This window comes from Phyllobates terribilis, unplaced genomic scaffold (assembly GCF_046119375.1).
Source record: "Phyllobates terribilis strain yellow unplaced genomic scaffold, ASM4611937v1 Scaffold_737__1_contigs__length_740118, whole genome shotgun sequence".
NCBI classification, from domain to species: Eukaryota; Metazoa; Chordata; class Amphibia; order Anura; family Dendrobatidae; genus Phyllobates; species Phyllobates terribilis.
The window spans coordinates 509952-528935 of NW_027363497.1; the positions used below are offsets into that span (position 1 = coordinate 509952).

Here is an 18984-nt window from a genome sequence, read left to right on the forward strand (position 1 = left end):
CTTATCTCACCACCTGTAGTTATTTAGGTGAAAGCTCCAAAATGCTTGCCTAATATGTCTGTTTATCCAAAAGGAAGTATAGAGGGAGAGCTAGATAGATAGCATTGCATTACATTACATGGCAATGCAATGCACAGTTGCTGAAGTTGAACCAAAATGAGCTTGTCATCTGGCTTCTGCAACTTTTAACATGAAAAATCCAATGAGGAGAAGAAAAGCAAAGCCAAAGAGTCCATCCCAAAATCCGACAAACAAGCCAAATGAACAAAAAGCATTGAATTCAATTCTTTCTGATTTTAGAAACTGCATTAAAGAAGGGGTGCACCGGTCCTGGAGATACTGCAATACCAGGTCAATGCGTGGAGTGGACAGAGCAAGCTCTTTTTCCATCTCCCTGTTCTAAAAATCCATTTAATATATGGTCCCCAGATAGGGGACGTATCAGATATTAAACTGATAAGAACAGATACTACACTTGATCTTAGCCAAAAGGCCGAGAAGCGATAACCAGAATTGGTTTCCGACTACGGTGCCACCCAAGGATTCTGAAAAGTCCATTTGTGGAGATGGCCACCTGGACTCCCGTTAAGAAGACATGCTGTCAACCTCTAGATCCCTCACATGCCTGCACTTTTCGGCTTGCTGCTGCTGCAATCCACGCGTTTTAGATCTGCATAACTCCACCTCTTTTAGCACAGTACCCTCAACCTGCGGCTGTTCCCACCCGCCTCAACACCGTTGGAAGGGAGGAGAACCAATTAAGGCGGGGGGGGGGGTGGAACGAGCAGCTGTCTACCCTTAGCAGGAGGGTTGCTGATTAATTACCTCTCCTGCTGCTGCTGCTACTGCTGGCTGTCCATCAGCAGACTGAAGGTGGCTGCTGCTGTGCGCAGGTATATAAAGGCTCAGAGCCTATTATGACACGCGCAGCCAGCGTTCCATTGCCACATTCCGTCTACTGCAGGCGGGATACCTGGATGGCTGAATGTCACTGAGAAGCTCACAGAGACCGCCATAAGCAACAGTTTAAAAGAATGCCACAGACTAATCAACCAAACTTTTTGGGTTGGTTTCTCTTTTATAGTCTGCAGGCATTAAATGAAAGAAGTCAGTGTTCCAGCAGAGGGAGACAACGTTTCAGAAAAGGCATTGTAGCAAACCAAAAAAGAAATTTTAAGCGCAGCAGAGTAACCAGCTCACATACCTGTTAGCTCAGGTGAGTTTAAAAGGCTGCTGTTGATAACAAGGGCATTTGCTAAATAGATGGTGTGTGTGCAACAATATACTGAAAGGTCAATTATATTGTGCAGCTTATCTCACCACCTGTAGTTATTTAGGTGAAAGCTCCAAAATGCTTGCCTAATATGTCTGTTTATCCAAAAGGAAGTATAGAGGGAGAGCTAGATAGATAGCATTGCATTACATTACATGGCAATGCAATGCACAGTTGCTGAAGTTGAACCAAAATGAGCTTGTCATCTGGCTTCTGCAACTTTTAACATGAAAAATCCAATGAGGAGAAGAAAAGCAAAGCCAAAGAGTCCATCCCAAAATCCGACAAACAAGCCAAATGAACAAAAAGCATTGAATTCAATTCTTTCTGATTTTAGAAACTGCATTAAAGAAGGGGTGCACCGGTCCTGGAGATACTGCAATACCAGGTCAATGCGTGGAGTGGACAGAGCAAGCTCTTTTTCCATCTCCCTGTTCTAAAAATCCATTTAATATATGGTCCCCAGATAGGGGACGTATCAGATATTAAACTGATAAGAACAGATACTACACTTGATCTTAGCCAAAAGGCCGAGAAGCGATAACCAGAATTGGTTTCCGACTACGGTGCCACCCAAGGATTCTGAAAAGTCCATTTGTGGAGATGGCCACCTGGACTCCCGTTAAGAAGACATGCTGTCAACCTCTAGATCCCTCACATGCCTGCACTTTTCGGCTTGCTGCTGCTGCAATCCACGCGTTTTAGATCTGCATAACTCCACCTCTTTTAGCACAGTACCCTCAACCCCCGGCTGTTCCCACCCGCCTCAACACCGTTGGAAGGGAGGAGAACCAATTAAGGCGGGGGGGGGGGGTGGAACGAGCAGCTGTCTACCCTTAGCAGGAGGGTTGCTGATTAATTACCTCTCCTGCTGCTGCTGCTGCTGCTGGCTGTCCAGCAGCAGACTGAAGGTGGCTGCTGCTGTGCGCAGGTATATAAAGGCTCAGAGCCTATTATGACACGCGCAGCCAGCGTTCCATTGCCACATTCCGTCTACTGCAGGCGGGATACCTGGATGGCTGAATGTCACTGAGAAGCTCACAGAGACCGCCATAAGCAACAGTTTAAAAGAATGCCACAGACTAATCAACCAAACTTTTTGGGTTGGTTTCTCTTTTATAGTCTGCAGGCATTAAATGAAAGAAGTCAGTGTTCCAGCAGAGGGAGACAACGTTTCAGAAAAGGCATTGTAGCAAACCAAAAAAGAAATTTTAAGCGCAGCAGAGTAACCAGCTCACATACCTGTTAGCTCAGGTGAGTTTAAAAGGCTGCTGTTGATAACAAGGGCATTTGCTAAATAGATGGTGTGTGTGCAACAATATACTGAAAGGTCAATTATATTGTGCAGCTTATCTCACCACCTGTAGTTATTTAGGTGAAAGCTCCAAAATGCTTGCCTAATATGTCTGTTTATCCAAAAGGAAGTATAGAGGGAGAGCTAGATAGATAGCATTGCATTACATTACATGGCAATGCAATGCACAGTTGCTGAAGTTGAACCAAAATGAGCTTGTCACCTGGCTTCTGCAACTTTTAACATGAAAAATCCAATGAGGAGAAGAAAAGCAAAGCCAAAGAGTCCATCCCAAAATCCGACAAACAAGCCAAATGAACAAAAAGCATTGAATTCAATTCTTTCTGATTTTAGAAACTGCATTAAAGAAGGGGTGCACCGGTCCTGGAGATACTGCAATACCAGGTCAATGCGTGGAGTGGACAGAGCAAGCTCTTTTTCCATCTCCCTGTTCTAAAAATCCATTTAATATATGGTCCCCAGATAGGGGACGTATCAGATATTAAACTGATAAGAACAGATACTACACTTGATCTTAGCCAAAAGGCCGAGAAGCGATAACCAGAATTGGTTTCCGACTACGGTGCCACCCAAGGATTCTGAAAAGTCCATTTGTGGAGATGGCCACCTGGACTCCCGTTAAGAAGACATGCTGTCAACCTCTAGATCCCTCACATGCCTGCACTTTTCGGCTTGCTGCTGCTGCAATCCACGCGTTTTAGATCTGCATAACTCCACCTCTTTTAGCACAGTACCCTCAACCCCCGGCTGTTCCCACCCGCCTCAACACCGTTGGAAGGGAGGAGAACCAATTAAGGCGGGGGGGGGGGGTGGAACGAGCAGCTGTCTACCCTTAGCAGGAGGGTTGCTGATTAATTACCTCTCCTGCTGCTGCTGCTGCTGCTGGCTGTCCAGCAGCAGACTGAAGGTGGCTGCTGCTGTGCGCAGGTATATAAAGGCTCAGAGCCTATTATGACACGCGCAGCCAGCGTTCCATTGCCACATTCCGTCTACTGCAGGCGGGATACCTGGATGGCTGAATGTCACTGAGAAGCTCACAGAGACCGCCATAAGCAACAGTTTAAAAGAATGCCACAGACTAATCAACCAAACTTTTTGGGTTGGTTTCTCTTTTATAGTCTGCAGGCATTAAATGAAAGAAGTCAGTGTTCCAGCAGAGGGAGACAACGTTTCAGAAAAGGCATTGTAGCAAACCAAAAAAGAAATTTTAAGCGCAGCAGAGTAACCAGCTCACATACCTGTTAGCTCAGGTGAGTTTAAAAGGCTGCTGTTGATAACAAGGGCATTTGCTAAATAGATGGTGTGTGTGCAACAATATACTGAAAGGTCAATTATATTGTGCAGCTTATCTCACCACCTGTAGTTATTTAGGTGAAAGCTCCAAAATGCTTGCCTAATATGTCTGTTTATCCAAAAGGAAGTATAGAGGGAGAGCTAGATAGATAGCATTGCATTACATTACATGGCAATGCAATGCACAGTTGCTGAAGTTGAACCAAAATGAGCTTGTCATCTGGCTTCTGCAACTTTTAACATGAAAAATCCAATGAGGAGAAGAAAAGCAAAGCCAAAGAGTCCATCCCAAAATCTGACAAACAAGCCAAATGAACAAAAAGCATTGAATTCAATTCTTTCTGATTTTAGAAACTGCATTAAAGAAGGGGTGCACCGGTCCTGGAGATACTGCAATACCAGGTCAATGCGTGGAGTGGACAGAGCAAGCTCTTTTTCCATCTCCCTGTTCTAAAAATCCATTTAATATATGGTCCCCAGATAGGGGACGTATCAGATATTAAACTGATAAGAACAGATACTACACTTGATCTTAGCCAAAAGGCCGAGAAGCGATAACCAGAATTGGTTTCCGACTACGGTGCCACCCAAGGATTCTGAAAAGTCCATTTGTGGAGATGGCCACCTGGACTCCCGTTAAGAAGACATGCTGTCAACCTCTAGATCCCTCACATGCCTGCACTTTTCGGCTTGCTGCTGCTGCAATCCACGCGTTTTAGATCTGCATAACTCCACCTCTTTTAGCACAGTACCCTCAACCCCCGGCTGTTCCCACCCGCCTCAACACCGTTGGAAGGGAGGAGAACCAATTAAGGCGGGGGGGGGGTGGAACGAGCAGCTGTCTACCCTTAGCAGGAGGGTTGCTGATTAATTACCTCTCCTGCTGCTGCTGCTGCTGCTGGCTGTCCAGCAGCAGACTGAAGGTGGCTGCTGCTGTGCGCAGGTATATAAAGGCTCAGAGCCTATTATGACACGCGCAGCCAGCGTTCCATTGCCACATTCCGTCTACTGCAGGCGGGATACCTGGATGGCTGAATGTCACTGAGAAGCTCACAGAGACCGCCATAAGCAACAGTTTAAAAGAATGCCACAGACTAATCAACCAAACTTTTTGGGTTGGTTTCTCTTTTATAGTCTGCAGGCATTAAATGAAAGAAGTCAGTGTTCCAGCAGAGGGAGACAACGTTTCAGAAAAGGCATTGTAGCAAACCAAAAAAGAAATTTTAAGCGCAGCAGAGTAACCAGCTCACATACCTGTTAGCTCAGGTGAGTTTAAAAGGCTGCTGTTGATAACAAGGGCATTTGCTAAATAGATGGTGTGTGTGCAACAATATACTGAAAGGTCAATTATATTGTGCAGCTTATCTCACCACCTGTAGTTATTTAGGTGAAAGCTCCAAAATGCTTGCCTAATATGTCTGTTTATCCAAAAGGAAGTATAGAGGGAGAGCTAGATAGATAGCATTGCATTACATTACATGGCAATGCAATGCACAGTTGCTGAAGTTGAACCAAAATGAGCTTGTCATCTGGCTTCTGCAACTTTTAACATGAAAAATCCAATGAGGAGAAGAAAAGCAAAGCCAAAGAGTCCATCCCAAGATCCGACAAACAAGCCAAATGAACAAAAAGCATTGAATTCAATTCTTTCTGATTTTAGAAACTGCATTAAAGAAGGGGTGCACCGGTCCTGGAGATACTGCAATACCAGGTCAATGCGTGGAGTGGACAGAGCAAGCTCTTTTTCCATCTCCCTGTTCTAAAAATCCATTTAATATATGGTCCCCAGATAGGGGACGTATCAGATATTAAACTGATAAGAACAGATACTACACTTGATCTTAGCCAAAAGGCCGAGAAGCGATAACCAGAATTGGTTTCCGACTACGGTGCCACCGAAGGATTCTGAAAAGTCCATTTGTGGAGATGGCCACCTGGACTCCCGTTAAGAAGACATGCTGTCAACCTCTAGATCCCTCACATGCCTGCACTTTTCGGCTTGCTGCTGCTGCAATCCACGCGATTTAGATCTGCATAACTCCACCTCTTTTAGCACAGTACCCTCAACCCCCGGCTGTTCCCACCCGCCTCAACACCGTTGGAAGGGAGGAGAACCAATTAAGGCGGGGGGGGGGTGGAACGAGCAGCTGTCTACCCTTAGCAGGAGGGTTGCTAATTAATTACCTCTCCTGCTGCTGCTGCTACTGCTGGCTGTCCAGCAGCAGACTGAAGGTGGCTGCTGCTGTGCGCAGGTATATAAAGGCTCAGAGCCTATTATGACACGCGCAGCCAGCGTTCCATTGCCACATTCCGTCTACTGCAGGCGGGATACCTGGATGGCTGAATGTCACTGAGAAGCTCACAGAGACCGCCATAAGCAACAGTTTAAAAGAATGCCACAGACTAATCAACCAAACTTTTTGGGTTGGTTTCTCTTTTATAGTCTGCAGGCATTAAATGAAAGAAGTCAGTGTTCCAGCAGAGGGAGACAACGTTTCAGAAAAGGCATTGTAGCAAACCAAAAAAGAAATTTTAAGCGCAGCAGAGTAACCAGCTCACATACCTGTTAGCTCAGGTGAGTTTAAAAGGCTGCTGTTGATAACAAGGGCATTTGCTAAATAGATGGTGTGTGTGCAACAATATACTGAAAGGTCAATTATATTGTGCAGCTTATCTCACCACCTGTAGTTATTTAGGTGAAAGCTCCAAAATGCTTGCCTAATATGTCTGTTTATCCAAAAGGAAGTATAGAGGGAGAGCTAGATAGATAGCATTGCATTACATTACATGGCAATGCAATGCACAGTTGTTGAAGTTGAACCAAAATGAGCTTGTCATCTGGCTTCTGCAACTTTTAACATGAAAAATCCAATGAGGAGAAGAAAAGCAAAGCCAAAGAGTCCATCCCAAAATCCGACAAACAAGCCAAATGAACAAAAAGCATTGAATTCAATTCTTTCTGATTTTAGAAACTGCATTAAAGAAGGGGTGCACCGGTCCTGGAGATACTGCAATACCAGGTCAATGCGTGGAGTGGACAGAGCAAGCTCTTTTTCCATCTCCCTGTTCTAAAAATCCATTTAATATATGGTCCCCAGATAGGGGACGTATCAGATATTAAACTGATAAGAACAGATACTACACTTGATCTTAGCCAAAAGGCCGAGAAGCGATAACCAGAATTGGTTTCCGACTACGGTGCCACCCAAGGATTCTGAAAAGTCCATTTGTGGAGATGGCCACCTGGACTCCCGTTAAGAAGACATGCTGTCAACCTCTACATCCCTCACATGCCTGCACTTTTCGGCTTGCTGCTGCTGCAATCCACGCGTTTTAGATCTGCATAACTCCACCTCTTTTAGCACAGTACCCTCAACCCCCGGCTGTTCCCACCCGCCTCAACACCGTTGGAAGGGAGGAGAACCAATTAAGGCGGGGGGGGGGGGGGTGGAACGAGCAGCTGTCTACCCTTAGCAGGAGGGTTGCTGATTAATTACCTCTCCTGCTGCTGCTGCTGCTGCTGGCTGTCCAGCAGCAGACTGAAGGTGGCTGCTGCTGTGCGCAGGTATATAAAGGCTCAGAGCCTATTATGACACGCGCAGCCAGCGTTCCATTGCCACATTCCGTCTACTGCAGGCGGGATACCTGGATGGCTGAATGTCACTGAGAAGCTCACAGAGACCGCCATAAGCAACAGTTTAAAAGAATGCCACAGACTAATCAACCAAACTTTTTGGGTTGGTTTCTCTTTTATAGTCTGCAGGCATTAAATGAAAGAAGTCAGTGTTCCAGCAGAGGGAGACAACGTTTCAGAAAAGGCATTGTAGCAAACCAAAAAAGAAATTTTAAGCGCAGCAGAGTAACCAGCTCACATACCTGTTAACACAGGTGAGTTTAAAAGGCTGCTGTTGATAACAAGGGCATTTGCTAAATAGATGGTGTGTGTGCAACAATATACTGAAAGGTCAATTATATTGTGCAGCTTATCTCACCACCTGTAGTTATTTAGGTGAAAGCTCCAAAATGCTTGCCTAATATGTCTGTTTATCCAAAAGGAAGTATAGAGGGAGAGCTAGATAGATAGCATTGCATTACATTACATGGCAATGCAATGCACAGTTGCTGAAGTTGAACCAAAATGAGCTTGTCATCTGGCTTCTGCATCTTTTAACATGAAAAATCCAATGAGGAGAAGAAAAGCAAAGCCAAAGAGTCCATCCCAAAATTCGACAAACAAGCCAAATGAACAAAAAGCATTGAATTCAATTCTTTCTGATTTTAGAAACTGCATTAAAGAAGGGGTGCACCGGTCCTGGAGATACTGCAATACCAGGTCAATGCGTGGAGTGGACAGAGCAAGCTCTTTTTCCATCTCCCTGTTCTAAAAATCCATTTAATATATGGTCCCCAGATAGGGGACGAATCAGATATTAAACTGATTATAACAGATACTACACTTGATCTTAGCCAAAAGGCCGAGAAGCGATAACCAGAATTGGTTTCCGACTACGGTGCCACCCAAGGATTCTGAAAAGTCCATTTGTGGAGATGGCCACCTGGACTCCCGTTAAGAAGACATGCTGTCAACCTCTAGATCCCTCACATGCCTGCACTTTTCGGCTTGCTGCTGCTGCAATCCACGCGTTTTAGATCTGCATAACTCCACCTCTTTTAGCACAGTACCCTCAACCCCCGGCTGTTCCCACCCGCCTCAACACCGTTGGAAGGGAGGAGAACCAATTAAGGCGGGGGGGGGGGGTGGAACGAGCAGCTGTCTACCCTTAGCAGGAGGGTTGCTGATTAATTACCTCTCCTGCTGCTGCTGCTGCTGCTGGCTGTCCAGCAGCAGACTGAAGGTGGCTGCTGCTGTGCGCAGGTATATAAAGGCTCAGAGCCTATTATGACACGCGCAGCCAGCGTTCCATTGCCACATTCCGTCTACTGCAGGCGGGATACCTGGATGGCTGAATGTCACTGAGAAGCTCACAGAGACCGCCATAAGCAACAGTTTAAAAGAATGCCACAGACTAATCAACCAAACTTTTTGGGTTGGTTTCTCTTTTATAGTCTGCAGGCATTAAATGAAAGAAGTCAGTGTTCCAGCAGAGGGAGACAACGTTTCAGAAAAGGCATTGTAGCAAACCAAAAAAGAAATTTTAAGCGCAGCAGAGTAACCAGCTCACATACCTGTTAACACAGGTGAGTTTAAAAGGCTGCTGTTGATAACAAGGGCATTTGCTAAATAGATGGTGTGTGTGCAACAATATACTGAAAGGTCAATTATATTGTGCAGCTTATCTCACCACCTGTAGTTATTTAGGTGAAAGCTCCAAAATGCTTGCCTAATATGTCTGTTTATCCAAAAGGAAGTATAGAGGGAGAGCTAGATAGATAGCATTGCATTACATTACATGGCAATGCAATGCACAGTTGCTGAAGTTGAACCAAAATGAGCTTGTCATCTGGCTTCTGCATCTTTTAACATGAAAAATCCAATGAGGAGAAGAAAAGCAAAGCCAAAGAGTCCATCCCAAAATTCGACAAACAAGCCAAATGAACAAAAAGCATTGAATTCAATTCTTTCTGATTTTAGAAACTGCATTAAAGAAGGGGTGCACCGGTCCTGGAGATACTGCAATACCAGGTCAATGCGTGGAGTGGACAGAGCAAGCTCTTTTTCCATCTCCCTGTTCTAAAAATCCATTTAATATATGGTCCCCAGATAGGGGACGTATCAGATATTAAACTGATTATAACAGATACTACACTTGATCTTAGCCAAAAGGCCGAGAAGCGATAACCAGAATTGGTTTCCGACTACGGTGCCACCCAAGGATTCTGAAAAGTCCATTTGTGGAGATGGCCACCTGGACTCCCGTTAAGAAGACATGCTGTCAACCTCTAGATCCCTCACATGCCTGCACTTTTCGGCTTGCTGCTGCTGCAATCCACGCGTTTTAGATCTGCATAACTCCACCTCTTTTAGCACAGTACCCTCAACCCCCGGCTGTTCCCACCCGCTTCAACACCGTTGGAAGGGAGGAGAACCAATTAAGGCGGGGGGGGGGTGGAACGAGCAGCTGTCTACCCTTAGCAGGAGGGTTGCTGATTAATTACCTCTCCTGCTGCTGCTGCTGCTGCTGGCTGTCCAGCAGCAGACTGAAGGTGGCTGCTGCTGTGCGCAGGTATATAAAGGCTCAGAGCCTATTATGACACGCGCAGCCAGCGTTCCATTGCCACATTCCGTCTACTGCAGGCGGGATACCTGGATGGCTGAATGTCACTGAGAAGCTCACAGAGACCGCCATAAGCAACAGTTTAAAAGAATGCCACAGACTAATCAACCAAACTTTTTGGGTTGGTTTCTCTTTTATAGTCTGCAGGCATTAAATGAAAGAAGTCAGTGTTCCAGCAGAGGGAGACAACGTTTCAGAAAAGGCATTGTAGCAAACCAAAAAAGAAATTTTAAGCGCAGCAGAGTAACCAGCTCACATACCTGTTAGCTCAGGTGAGTTTAAAAGGCTGCTGTTGATAACAAGGGCATTTGCTAAATAGATGGTGTGTGTGCAACAATATACTGAAAGGTCAATTATATTGTGCAGCTTATCTCACCACCTGTAGTTATTTAGGTGAAAGCTCCAAAATGCTTGCCTAATATGTCTGTTTATCCAAAAGGAAGTATAGAGGGAGAGCTAGATAGATAGCATTGCATTACATTACATGGCAATGCAATGCACAGTTGCTGAAGTTGAACCAAAATGAGCTTGTCATCTGGCTTCTGCAACTTTTAACATGAAAAATCCAATGAGGAGAAGAAAAGCAAAGCCAAAGAGTCCATCCCAAAATCCGACAAACAAGCCAAATGAACAAAAAGCATTGAATTCAATTCTTTCTGATTTTAGAAACTGCATTAAAGAAGGGGTGCACCGGTCCTGGAGATACTGCAATACCAGGTCAATGCGTGGAGTGGACAGAGCAAGCTCTTTTTCCATCTCCCTGTTCTAAAAATCCATTTAATATATGGTCCCCAGATAGGGGACGTATCAGATATTAAACTGATAAGAACAGATACTACACTTGATCTTAGCCAAAAGGCCGAGAAGCGATAACCAGAATTGGTTTCCGACTACGGTGCCACCCAAGGATTCTGAAAAGTCCATTTGTGGAGATGGCCACCTGGACTCCCGTTAAGAAGACATGCTGTCAACCTCTAGATCCCTCACATGCCTGCACTTTTCGGCTTGCTGCTGCTGCAATCCACGCGTTTTAGATCTGCATAACTCCACCTCTTTTAGCACAGTACCCTCAACCCCCGGCTGTTCCCACCCGCCTCAACACCGTTGGAAGGGAGGAGAACCAATTAAGGCGGGGGGGGGTGGAACGAGCAGCTGTCTACCCTTAGCAGGAGGGTTGCTGATTAATTACCTCTCCTGCTGCTGCTGCTGCTGCTGGCTGTCCAGCAGCAGACTGAAGGTGGCTGCTGCTGTGCGCAGGTATATAAAGGCTCAGAGCCTATTATGACACGCGCAGCCAGCGTTCCATTGCCACATTCCGTCTACTGCAGGCGGGATACCTGGATGGCTGAATGTCACTGAGAAGCTCACAGAGACCGCCATAAGCAACAGTTTAAAAGAATGCCACAGACTAATCAACCAAACTTTTTGGGTTGGTTTCTCTTTTATAGTCTGCAGGCATTAAATGAAAGAAGTCAGTGTTCCAGCAGAGGGAGACAACGTTTCAGAAAAGGCATTGTAGCAAACCAAAAAAGAAATTTTAAGCGCAGCAGAGTAACCAGCTCACATACCTGTTAGCTCAGGTGAGTTTAAAAGGCTGCTGTTGATAACAAGGGCATTTGCTAAATAGATGGTGTGTGTGCAACAATATACTGAAAGGTCAATTATATTGTGCAGCTTATCTCACCACCTGTAGTTATTTAGGTGAAAGCTCCAAAATGCTTGCCTAATATGTCTGTTTATCCAAAAGGAAGTATAGAGGGAGAGCTAGATAGATAGCATTGCATTACATTACATGGCAATGCAATGCACAGTTGCTGAAGTTGAACCAAAATGAGCTTGTCATCTGGCTTCTGCAACTTTTAACATGAAAAATCCAATGAGGAGAAGAAAAGCAAAGCCAAAGAGTCCATCCCAAAATCCGACAAACAAGCCAAATGAACAAAAAGCATTGAATTCAATTCTTTCTGATTTTAGAAACTGCATTAAAGAAGGGGTGCACCGGTCCTGGAGATACTGCAATACCAGGTCAATGCGTGGAGTGGACAGAGCAAGCTCTTTTTCCATCTCCCTGTTCTAAAAATCCATTTAATATATGGTCCCCAGATAGGGGACGTATCAGATATTAAACTGATAAGAACAGATACTACACTTGATCTTAGCCAAAAGGCCGAGAAGCGATAACCAGAATTGGTTTCCGACTACGGTGCCACCCAAGGATTCTGAAAAGTCCATTTGTGGAGATGGCCACCTGGACTCCCGTTAAGAAGACATGCTGTCAACCTCTAGATCCCTCACATGCCTGCACTTTTCGGCTTGCTGCTGCTGCAATCCACGCGTTTTAGATCTGCATAACTCCACCTCTTTTAGCACAGTACCCTCAACCCCCGGCTGTTCCCACCCGCCTCAACACCGTTGGAAGGGAGGAGAACCAATTAAGGCGGGGGGGGGTGGAACGAGCAGCTGTCTACCCTTAGCAGGAGGGTTGCTGATTAATTACCTCTCCTGCTGCTGCTGCTGCTGCTGGCTGTCCAGCAGCAGACTGAAGGTGGCTGCTGCTGTGCGCAGGTATATAAAGGCTCAGAGCCTATTATGACACGCGCAGCCAGCGTTCCATTGCCACATTCCGTCTACTGCAGGCGGGATACCTGGATGGCTGAATGTCACTGAGAAGCTCACAGAGACCGCCATAAGCAACAGTTTAAAAGAATGCCACAGACTAATCAACCAAACTTTTTGGGTTGGTTTCTCTTTTATAGTCTGCAGGCATTAAATGAAAGAAGTCAGTGTTCCAGCAGAGGGAGACAACGTTTCAGAAAAGGCATTGTAGCAAACCAAAAAAGAAATTTTAAGCGCAGCAGAGTAACCAGCTCACATACCTGTTAGCTCAGGTGAGTTTAAAAGGCTGCTGTTGATAACAAGGGCATTTGCTAAATAGATGGTGTGTGTGCAACAATATACTGAAAGGTCAATTATATTGTGCAGCTTATCTCACCACCTGTAGTTATTTAGGTGAAAGCTCCAAAATGCTTGCCTAATATGTCTGTTTATCCAAAAGGAAGTATAGAGGGAGAGCTAGATAGATAGCATTGCATTACATTACATGGCAATGCAATGCACAGTTGCTGAAGTTGAACCAAAATGAGCTTGTCATCTGGCTTCTGCAACTTTTAACATGAAAAATCCAATGAGGAGAAGAAAAGCAAAGCCAAAGAGTCCATCCCAAAATCCGACAAACAAGCCAAATGAACAAAAAGCATTGAATTCAATTCTTTCTGATTTTAGAAACTGCATTAAAGAAGGGGTGCACCGGTCCTGGAGATACTGCAATACCAGGTCAATGCGTGGAGTGGACAGAGCAAGCTCTTTTTCCATCTCCCTGTTCTAAAAATCCATTTAATATATGGTCCCCAGATAGGGGACGTATCAGATATTAAACTGATAAGAACAGATACTACACTTGATCTTAGCCAAAAGGCCGAGAAGCGATAACCAGAATTGGTTTCCGACTACGGTGCCACCCAAGGATTCTGAAAAGTCCATTTGTGGAGATGGCCACCTGGACTCCCGTTAAGAAGACATGCTGTCAACCTCTAGATCCCTCACATGCCTGCACTTTTCGGCTTGCTGCTGCTGCAATCCACGCGTTTTAGATCTGCATAACTCCACCTCTTTTAGCACAGTACCCTCAACCCCCGGCTGTTCCCACCCGCCTCAACACTGTTGGAAGGGAGGAGAACCAATTAAGGCGGGGGGGGGGGGGGTGGAACGAGCAGCTGTCTACCCTTAGCAGGAGGGTTGCTGATTAATTACCTCTCCTGCTGCTGCTGCTGCTGCTGGCTGTCCAGCAGCAGACTGAAGGTGGCTGCTGCTGTGCGCAGGTATATAAAGGCTCAGAGCCTATTATGACACGCGCAGCCAGCGTTCCATTGCCACATTCCGTCTACTGCAGGCGGGATACCTGGATGGCTGAATGTCACTGAGAAGCTCACAGAGACCGCCATAAGCAACAGTTTAAAAGAATGCCACAGACTAATCAACCAAACTTTTTGGGTTGGTTTCTCTTTTATAGTCTGCAGGCATTAAATGAAAGAAGTCAGTGTTCCAGCAGAGGGAGACAACGTTTCAGAAAAGGCATTGTAGCAAACCAAAAAAGAAATTTTAAGCGCAGCAGAGTAACCAGCTCACATACCTGTTAGCTCAGGTGAGTTTAAAAGGCTGCTGTTGATAACAAGGGCATTTGCTAAATAGATGGTGTGTGTGCAACAATATACTGAAAGGTCAATTATATTGTGCAGCTTATCTCACCACCTGTAGTTATTTAGGTGAAAGCTCCAAAATGCTTGCCTAATATGTCTGTTTATCCAAAAGGAAGTATAGAGGGAGAGCTAGATAGATAGCATTGCATTACATTACATGGCAATGCAATGCACAGTTGCTGAAGTTGAACCAAAATGAGCTTGTCATCTGGCTTCTGCAACTTTTAACATGAAAAATCCAATGAGGAGAAGAAAAGCAAAGCCAAAGAGTCCATCCCAAAATCCGACAAACAAGCCAAATGAACAAAAAGCATTGAATTCAATTCTTTCTGATTTTAGAAACTGCATTAAAGAAGGGGTGCACCGGTCCTGGAGATACTGCAATACCAGGTCAATGCGTGGAGTGGACAGAGCAAGCTCTTTTTCCATCTCCCTGTTCTAAAAATCCATTTAATATATGGTCCCCAGATAGGGGACGTATCAGATATTAAACTGATAAGAACAGATACTACACTTGATCTTAGCCAAAAGGCCGAGAAGCGATAACCAGAATTGGTTTCCGACTACGGTGCCACCCAAGGATTCTGAAAAGTCCATTTGTGGAGATGGCCACCTGGACTCCCGTTAAGAAGACATGCTGTCAACCTCTAGATCCCTCACATGCCTGCACTTTTCGGCTTGCTGCTGCTGCAATCCACGCGTTTTAGATCTGCATAACTCCACCTCTTTTAGCACAGTACCCTCAACCCCCGGCTGTTCCCACCCGCCTCAACACCGTTGGAAGGGAGGAGAACCAATTAAGGCGGGGGGGGGTGGAACGAGCAGCTGTCTACCCTTAGCAGGAGGGTTGCTGATTAATTACCTCTCCTGCTGCTGCTGCTGCTGCTGGCTGTCCAGCAGCAGACTGAAGGTGGCTGCTGCTGTGCGCAGGTATATAAAGGCTCAGAGCCTATTATGACACGCGCAGCCAGCGTTCCATTGCCACATTCCGTCTACTGCAGGCGGGATACCTGGATGGCTGAATGTCACTGAGAAGCTCACAGAGACCGCCATAAGCAACAGTTTAAAAGAATGCCACAGACTAATCAACCAAACTTTTTGGGTTGGTTTCTCTTTTATAGTCTGCAGGCATTAAATGAAAGAAGTCAGTGTTCCAGCAGAGGGAGACAACGTTTCAGAAAAGGCATTGTAGCAAACCAAAAAAGAAATTTTAAGCGCAGCAGAGTAACCAGCTCACATACCTGTTAGCTCAGGTGAGTTTAAAAGGCTGCTGTTGATAACAAGGGCATTTGCTAAATAGATGGTGTGTGTGCAACAATATACTGAAAGGTCAATTATATTGTGCAGCTTATCTCACCACCTGTAGTTATTTAGGTGAAAGCTCCAAAATGCTTGCCTAATATGTCTGTTTATCCAAAAGGAAGTATAGAGGGAGAGCTAGATAGATAGCATTGCATTACATTACATGGCAATGCAATGCACAGTTGCTGAAGTTGAACCAAAATGAGCTTGTCATCTGGCTTCTGCAACTTTTAACATGAAAAATCCAATGAGGAGAAGAAAAGCAAAGCCAAAGAGTCCATCCCAAAATCCGACAAACAAGCCAAATGAACAAAAAGCATTGAATTCAATTCTTTCTGATTTTAGAAACTGCATTAAAGAAGGGGTGCACCGGTCCTGGAGATACTGCAATACCAGGTCAATGCGTGGAGTGGACAGAGCAAGCTCTTTTTCCATCTCCCTGTTCTAAAAATCCATTTAATATATGGTCCCCAGATAGGGGACGTATCAGATATTAAACTGATAAGAACAGATACTACACTTGATCTTAGCCAAAAGGCCAAGAAGCGATAACCAGAATTGGTTTCCGACTACGGTGCCACCCAAGGATTCTGAAAAGTCCATTTGTGGAGATGGCCACCTGGACTCCCGTTAAGAAGACATGCTGTCAACCTCTAGATCCCTCACATGCCTGCACTTTTCGGCTTGCTGCTGCTGCAATCCACGCGTTTTAGATCTGCATAACTCCACCTCTTTTAGCACAGTACCCTCAACCCCCGGCTGTTCCCACCCGCCTCAACACCGTTGGAAGGGAGGAGAACCAATTAAGGCGGGGGGGGGGGGGGTGGAACGAGCAGCTGTCTACCCTTAGCAGGAGGGTTGCTGATTAATTACCTCTCCTGCTGCTGCTGCTGCTGCTGGCTGTCCAGCAGCAGACTGAAGGTGGCTGCTGCTGTGCGCAGGTATATAAAGGCTCAGAGCCTATTATGACACGCGCAGCCAGCGTTCCATTGCCACATTCCGTCTACTGCAGGCGGGATACCTGGATGGCTGAATGTCACTGAGAAGCTCACAGAGACCGCCATAAGCAACAGTTTAAAAGAATGCCACAGACTAATCAACCAAACTTTTTGGGTTGGTTTCTCTTTTATAGTCTGCAGGCATTAAATGAAAGAAGTCAGTGTTCCAGCAGAGGGAGACAACGTTTCAGAAAAGGCATTGTAGCAAACCAAAAAAGAAATTTTAAGCGCAGCAGAGTAACCAGCTCACATACCTGTTAGCTCAGGTGAGTTTAAAAGGCTGCTGTTGATAACAAGGGCATTTGCTAAATAGATGGTGTGTGTGCAACAATATACTGAAAGGTCAATTATATTGTGCAGCTTATCTCACCACCTGTAGTTATTTAGGTGAAAGCTCCAAAATGCTTGCCTAATATGTCTGTTTATCCAAAAGGAAGTATAGAGGGAGAGCTAGATAGATAGCATTGCATTACATTACATGGCAATGCAATGCACAGTTGCTGAAGTTGAACCAAAATGAGCTTGTCATCTGGCTTCTGCAACTTTTAACATGAAAAATCCAATGAGGAGAAGAAAAGCAAAGCCAAAGAGTCCATCCCAAAAATCCGACAAACAAGCCAAATGAACAAAAAGCATTGAATTCAATTCTTTCTGATTTTAGAAACTGCATTAAAGAAGGGGTGCACCGGTCCTGGAGATACTGCAATACCAGGTCAATGCGTGGAGTGGACAGAGCAAGCTCTTTTTCCATCTCCCTGTTCTAAAAATCCATTTAATATATGGTCCCCAGATAGGGGACGTATCAGATATTAAACTGATAAGAACAGATACTACACTTGATCTTAGCCAAAAGGCCGAGAAGCGATAACCAGAATTGGTTTCCGACTACGGTGCCACCCAAGGATTCTGAAAAGTCCATTTGTGGAGATGGCCACCTGGACTCCCGTTAAGAAGACATGCTGTCAACCTCTAGATCCCTCACATGCCTGCACTTTTCGGCTTGCTGCTGCTGCAATCCACGCGTTTTAGATCTGCATAACTCCACCTCTTTTAGCACAGTACCCTCAACCCCCGGCTGTTCCCACCCGCCTCAACACCGTTGGAAGGGAGGAGAACCAATTAAGGCGGGGGGGGGGGGTGGAACGAGCAGCTGTCTACCCTTAGCAGGAGGGTTGCTGATTAATTACCTCTCCTGCTGCTGCTGCTGCTGCTGGCTGTCCAGCAGCAGACTGAAGGTGGCTGCTGCTGTGCGCAGGTATATAAAGGCTCAGAGCCTATTATGACACGCGCAGCCAGCGTTCCATTGCCACATTCCGTCTACTGCAGGCGGGATACCTGGATGGCTGAATGTCACTGAGAAGCTCACAGAGACCGCCATAAGCAACAGTTTAAAAGAATGCCACAGACTAATCAACCAAACTTTTTGGGTTGGTTTCTCTTTTATAGTCTGCAGGCATTAAATGAAAGAAGTCAGTGTTCCAGCAGAGGGAGACAACGTTTCAGAAAAGGCATTGTAGCAAACCAAAAAAGAAATTTTAAGCGCAGCAGAGTAACCAGCTCACATACCTGTTAGCTCAGGTGAGTTTAAAAGGCTGCTGTTGATAACAAGGGCATTTGCTAAATAGATGGTGTGTGTGCAACAATATACTGAAAGGTCAATTATATTGTGCAGCTTATCTCACCACCTGTAGTTATTTAGGTGAAAGCTCCAAAATGCTTGCCTAATATGTCTGTTTATCCAAAAGGAAGTATAGAGGGAGAGCTAGATAGATAGCATTGCATTACATTACATGGCAATGCAATGCACAGTTGCTGAAGTTGAACCAAAATGAGCTTGTCATCTGGCTTCTGCAACTTTTAACATGAAACATCCAATGAGGAGAAGAAAAGCAAAGCCAAAGAGTCCATCCCAAAATCCGACAAACAAGCCAAATGAACAAAAAGCATTGAATTCAATTCTTTCTGATTTTAGAAACTGCATTAAAGAAGGGGTGCACCGGTCCTGGAGATACTGCAATACCAGGTCAATGCGTGGAGTGGACAGAGCAAGCTCTTTTTCCATCTCCCTGTTCTAAAAATCCATTTAATATATGGTCCCCAGATAGGGGACGTATCAGATATTAAACTGATAAGAACAGATACTACACTTGATCTTAGCCAAAAGGCCGAGAAGCGATAACCAGAATTGGTTTCCGACTACGGTGCCACCCAAGGATTCTGAAAAGTCCATTTGTGGAGATGGCCACCTGGACTCCCGTTAAGAAGACATGCTGTCAACCTCTAGATCCCTCACATGCCTGCACTTTTCGGC

At 45.2% G+C, this 18984-nt stretch overlaps 15 non-coding genes across 15 annotated transcripts; all 15 read right to left on the reverse strand.

Moving 5' to 3' along the window:
- Nucleotides 1–314: 314 nt before the first annotated feature.
- Nucleotides 315–505, reverse strand: LOC141238238 (U2 spliceosomal RNA). The gene has a single exon (XR_012303730.1). It is a non-coding gene; the product is annotated as a U2 spliceosomal RNA (small nuclear RNA).
- Nucleotides 506–1624: 1119 nt separating this feature from the next.
- On the reverse strand, nucleotides 1625–1815 carry LOC141238239 (U2 spliceosomal RNA). The gene has a single exon (XR_012303731.1). It is a non-coding gene; the product is annotated as a U2 spliceosomal RNA (small nuclear RNA).
- A 1120-nt stretch (nucleotides 1816–2935) lies between these two features.
- Nucleotides 2936–3126, reverse strand: LOC141238240 (U2 spliceosomal RNA). Its single transcript, XR_012303732.1, has one exon. It is a non-coding gene; the product is annotated as a U2 spliceosomal RNA (small nuclear RNA).
- A 1120-nt stretch (nucleotides 3127–4246) lies between these two features.
- On the reverse strand, nucleotides 4247–4437 carry LOC141238241 (U2 spliceosomal RNA). Its single transcript, XR_012303733.1, has one exon. It is a non-coding gene; the product is annotated as a U2 spliceosomal RNA (small nuclear RNA).
- A 1118-nt stretch (nucleotides 4438–5555) lies between these two features.
- On the reverse strand, nucleotides 5556–5746 carry LOC141238242 (U2 spliceosomal RNA). The gene has a single exon (XR_012303734.1). It is a non-coding gene; the product is annotated as a U2 spliceosomal RNA (small nuclear RNA).
- A 1118-nt stretch (nucleotides 5747–6864) lies between these two features.
- Nucleotides 6865–7055, reverse strand: LOC141238243 (U2 spliceosomal RNA). Its single transcript, XR_012303735.1, has one exon. It is a non-coding gene; the product is annotated as a U2 spliceosomal RNA (small nuclear RNA).
- Nucleotides 7056–8177: 1122 nt separating this feature from the next.
- On the reverse strand, nucleotides 8178–8368 carry LOC141238487 (U2 spliceosomal RNA). The gene has a single exon (XR_012303970.1). It is a non-coding gene; the product is annotated as a U2 spliceosomal RNA (small nuclear RNA).
- A 1120-nt stretch (nucleotides 8369–9488) lies between these two features.
- Nucleotides 9489–9679, reverse strand: LOC141237951 (U2 spliceosomal RNA). Its single transcript, XR_012303471.1, has one exon. It is a non-coding gene; the product is annotated as a U2 spliceosomal RNA (small nuclear RNA).
- Nucleotides 9680–10797: 1118 nt separating this feature from the next.
- LOC141238244 (U2 spliceosomal RNA) lies at nucleotides 10798–10988 on the reverse strand. The gene has a single exon (XR_012303736.1). It is a non-coding gene; the product is annotated as a U2 spliceosomal RNA (small nuclear RNA).
- A 1117-nt stretch (nucleotides 10989–12105) lies between these two features.
- LOC141238245 (U2 spliceosomal RNA) lies at nucleotides 12106–12296 on the reverse strand. The gene has a single exon (XR_012303737.1). It is a non-coding gene; the product is annotated as a U2 spliceosomal RNA (small nuclear RNA).
- A 1117-nt stretch (nucleotides 12297–13413) lies between these two features.
- LOC141238246 (U2 spliceosomal RNA) lies at nucleotides 13414–13604 on the reverse strand. The gene has a single exon (XR_012303738.1). It is a non-coding gene; the product is annotated as a U2 spliceosomal RNA (small nuclear RNA).
- Nucleotides 13605–14726: 1122 nt separating this feature from the next.
- LOC141238248 (U2 spliceosomal RNA) lies at nucleotides 14727–14917 on the reverse strand. Its single transcript, XR_012303740.1, has one exon. It is a non-coding gene; the product is annotated as a U2 spliceosomal RNA (small nuclear RNA).
- A 1117-nt stretch (nucleotides 14918–16034) lies between these two features.
- LOC141238381 (U2 spliceosomal RNA) lies at nucleotides 16035–16225 on the reverse strand. Its single transcript, XR_012303869.1, has one exon. It is a non-coding gene; the product is annotated as a U2 spliceosomal RNA (small nuclear RNA).
- A 1123-nt stretch (nucleotides 16226–17348) lies between these two features.
- On the reverse strand, nucleotides 17349–17539 carry LOC141238249 (U2 spliceosomal RNA). Its single transcript, XR_012303741.1, has one exon. It is a non-coding gene; the product is annotated as a U2 spliceosomal RNA (small nuclear RNA).
- Nucleotides 17540–18659: 1120 nt separating this feature from the next.
- LOC141238250 (U2 spliceosomal RNA) lies at nucleotides 18660–18850 on the reverse strand. Its single transcript, XR_012303742.1, has one exon. It is a non-coding gene; the product is annotated as a U2 spliceosomal RNA (small nuclear RNA).
- Nucleotides 18851–18984: the final 134 nt, after the last annotated feature.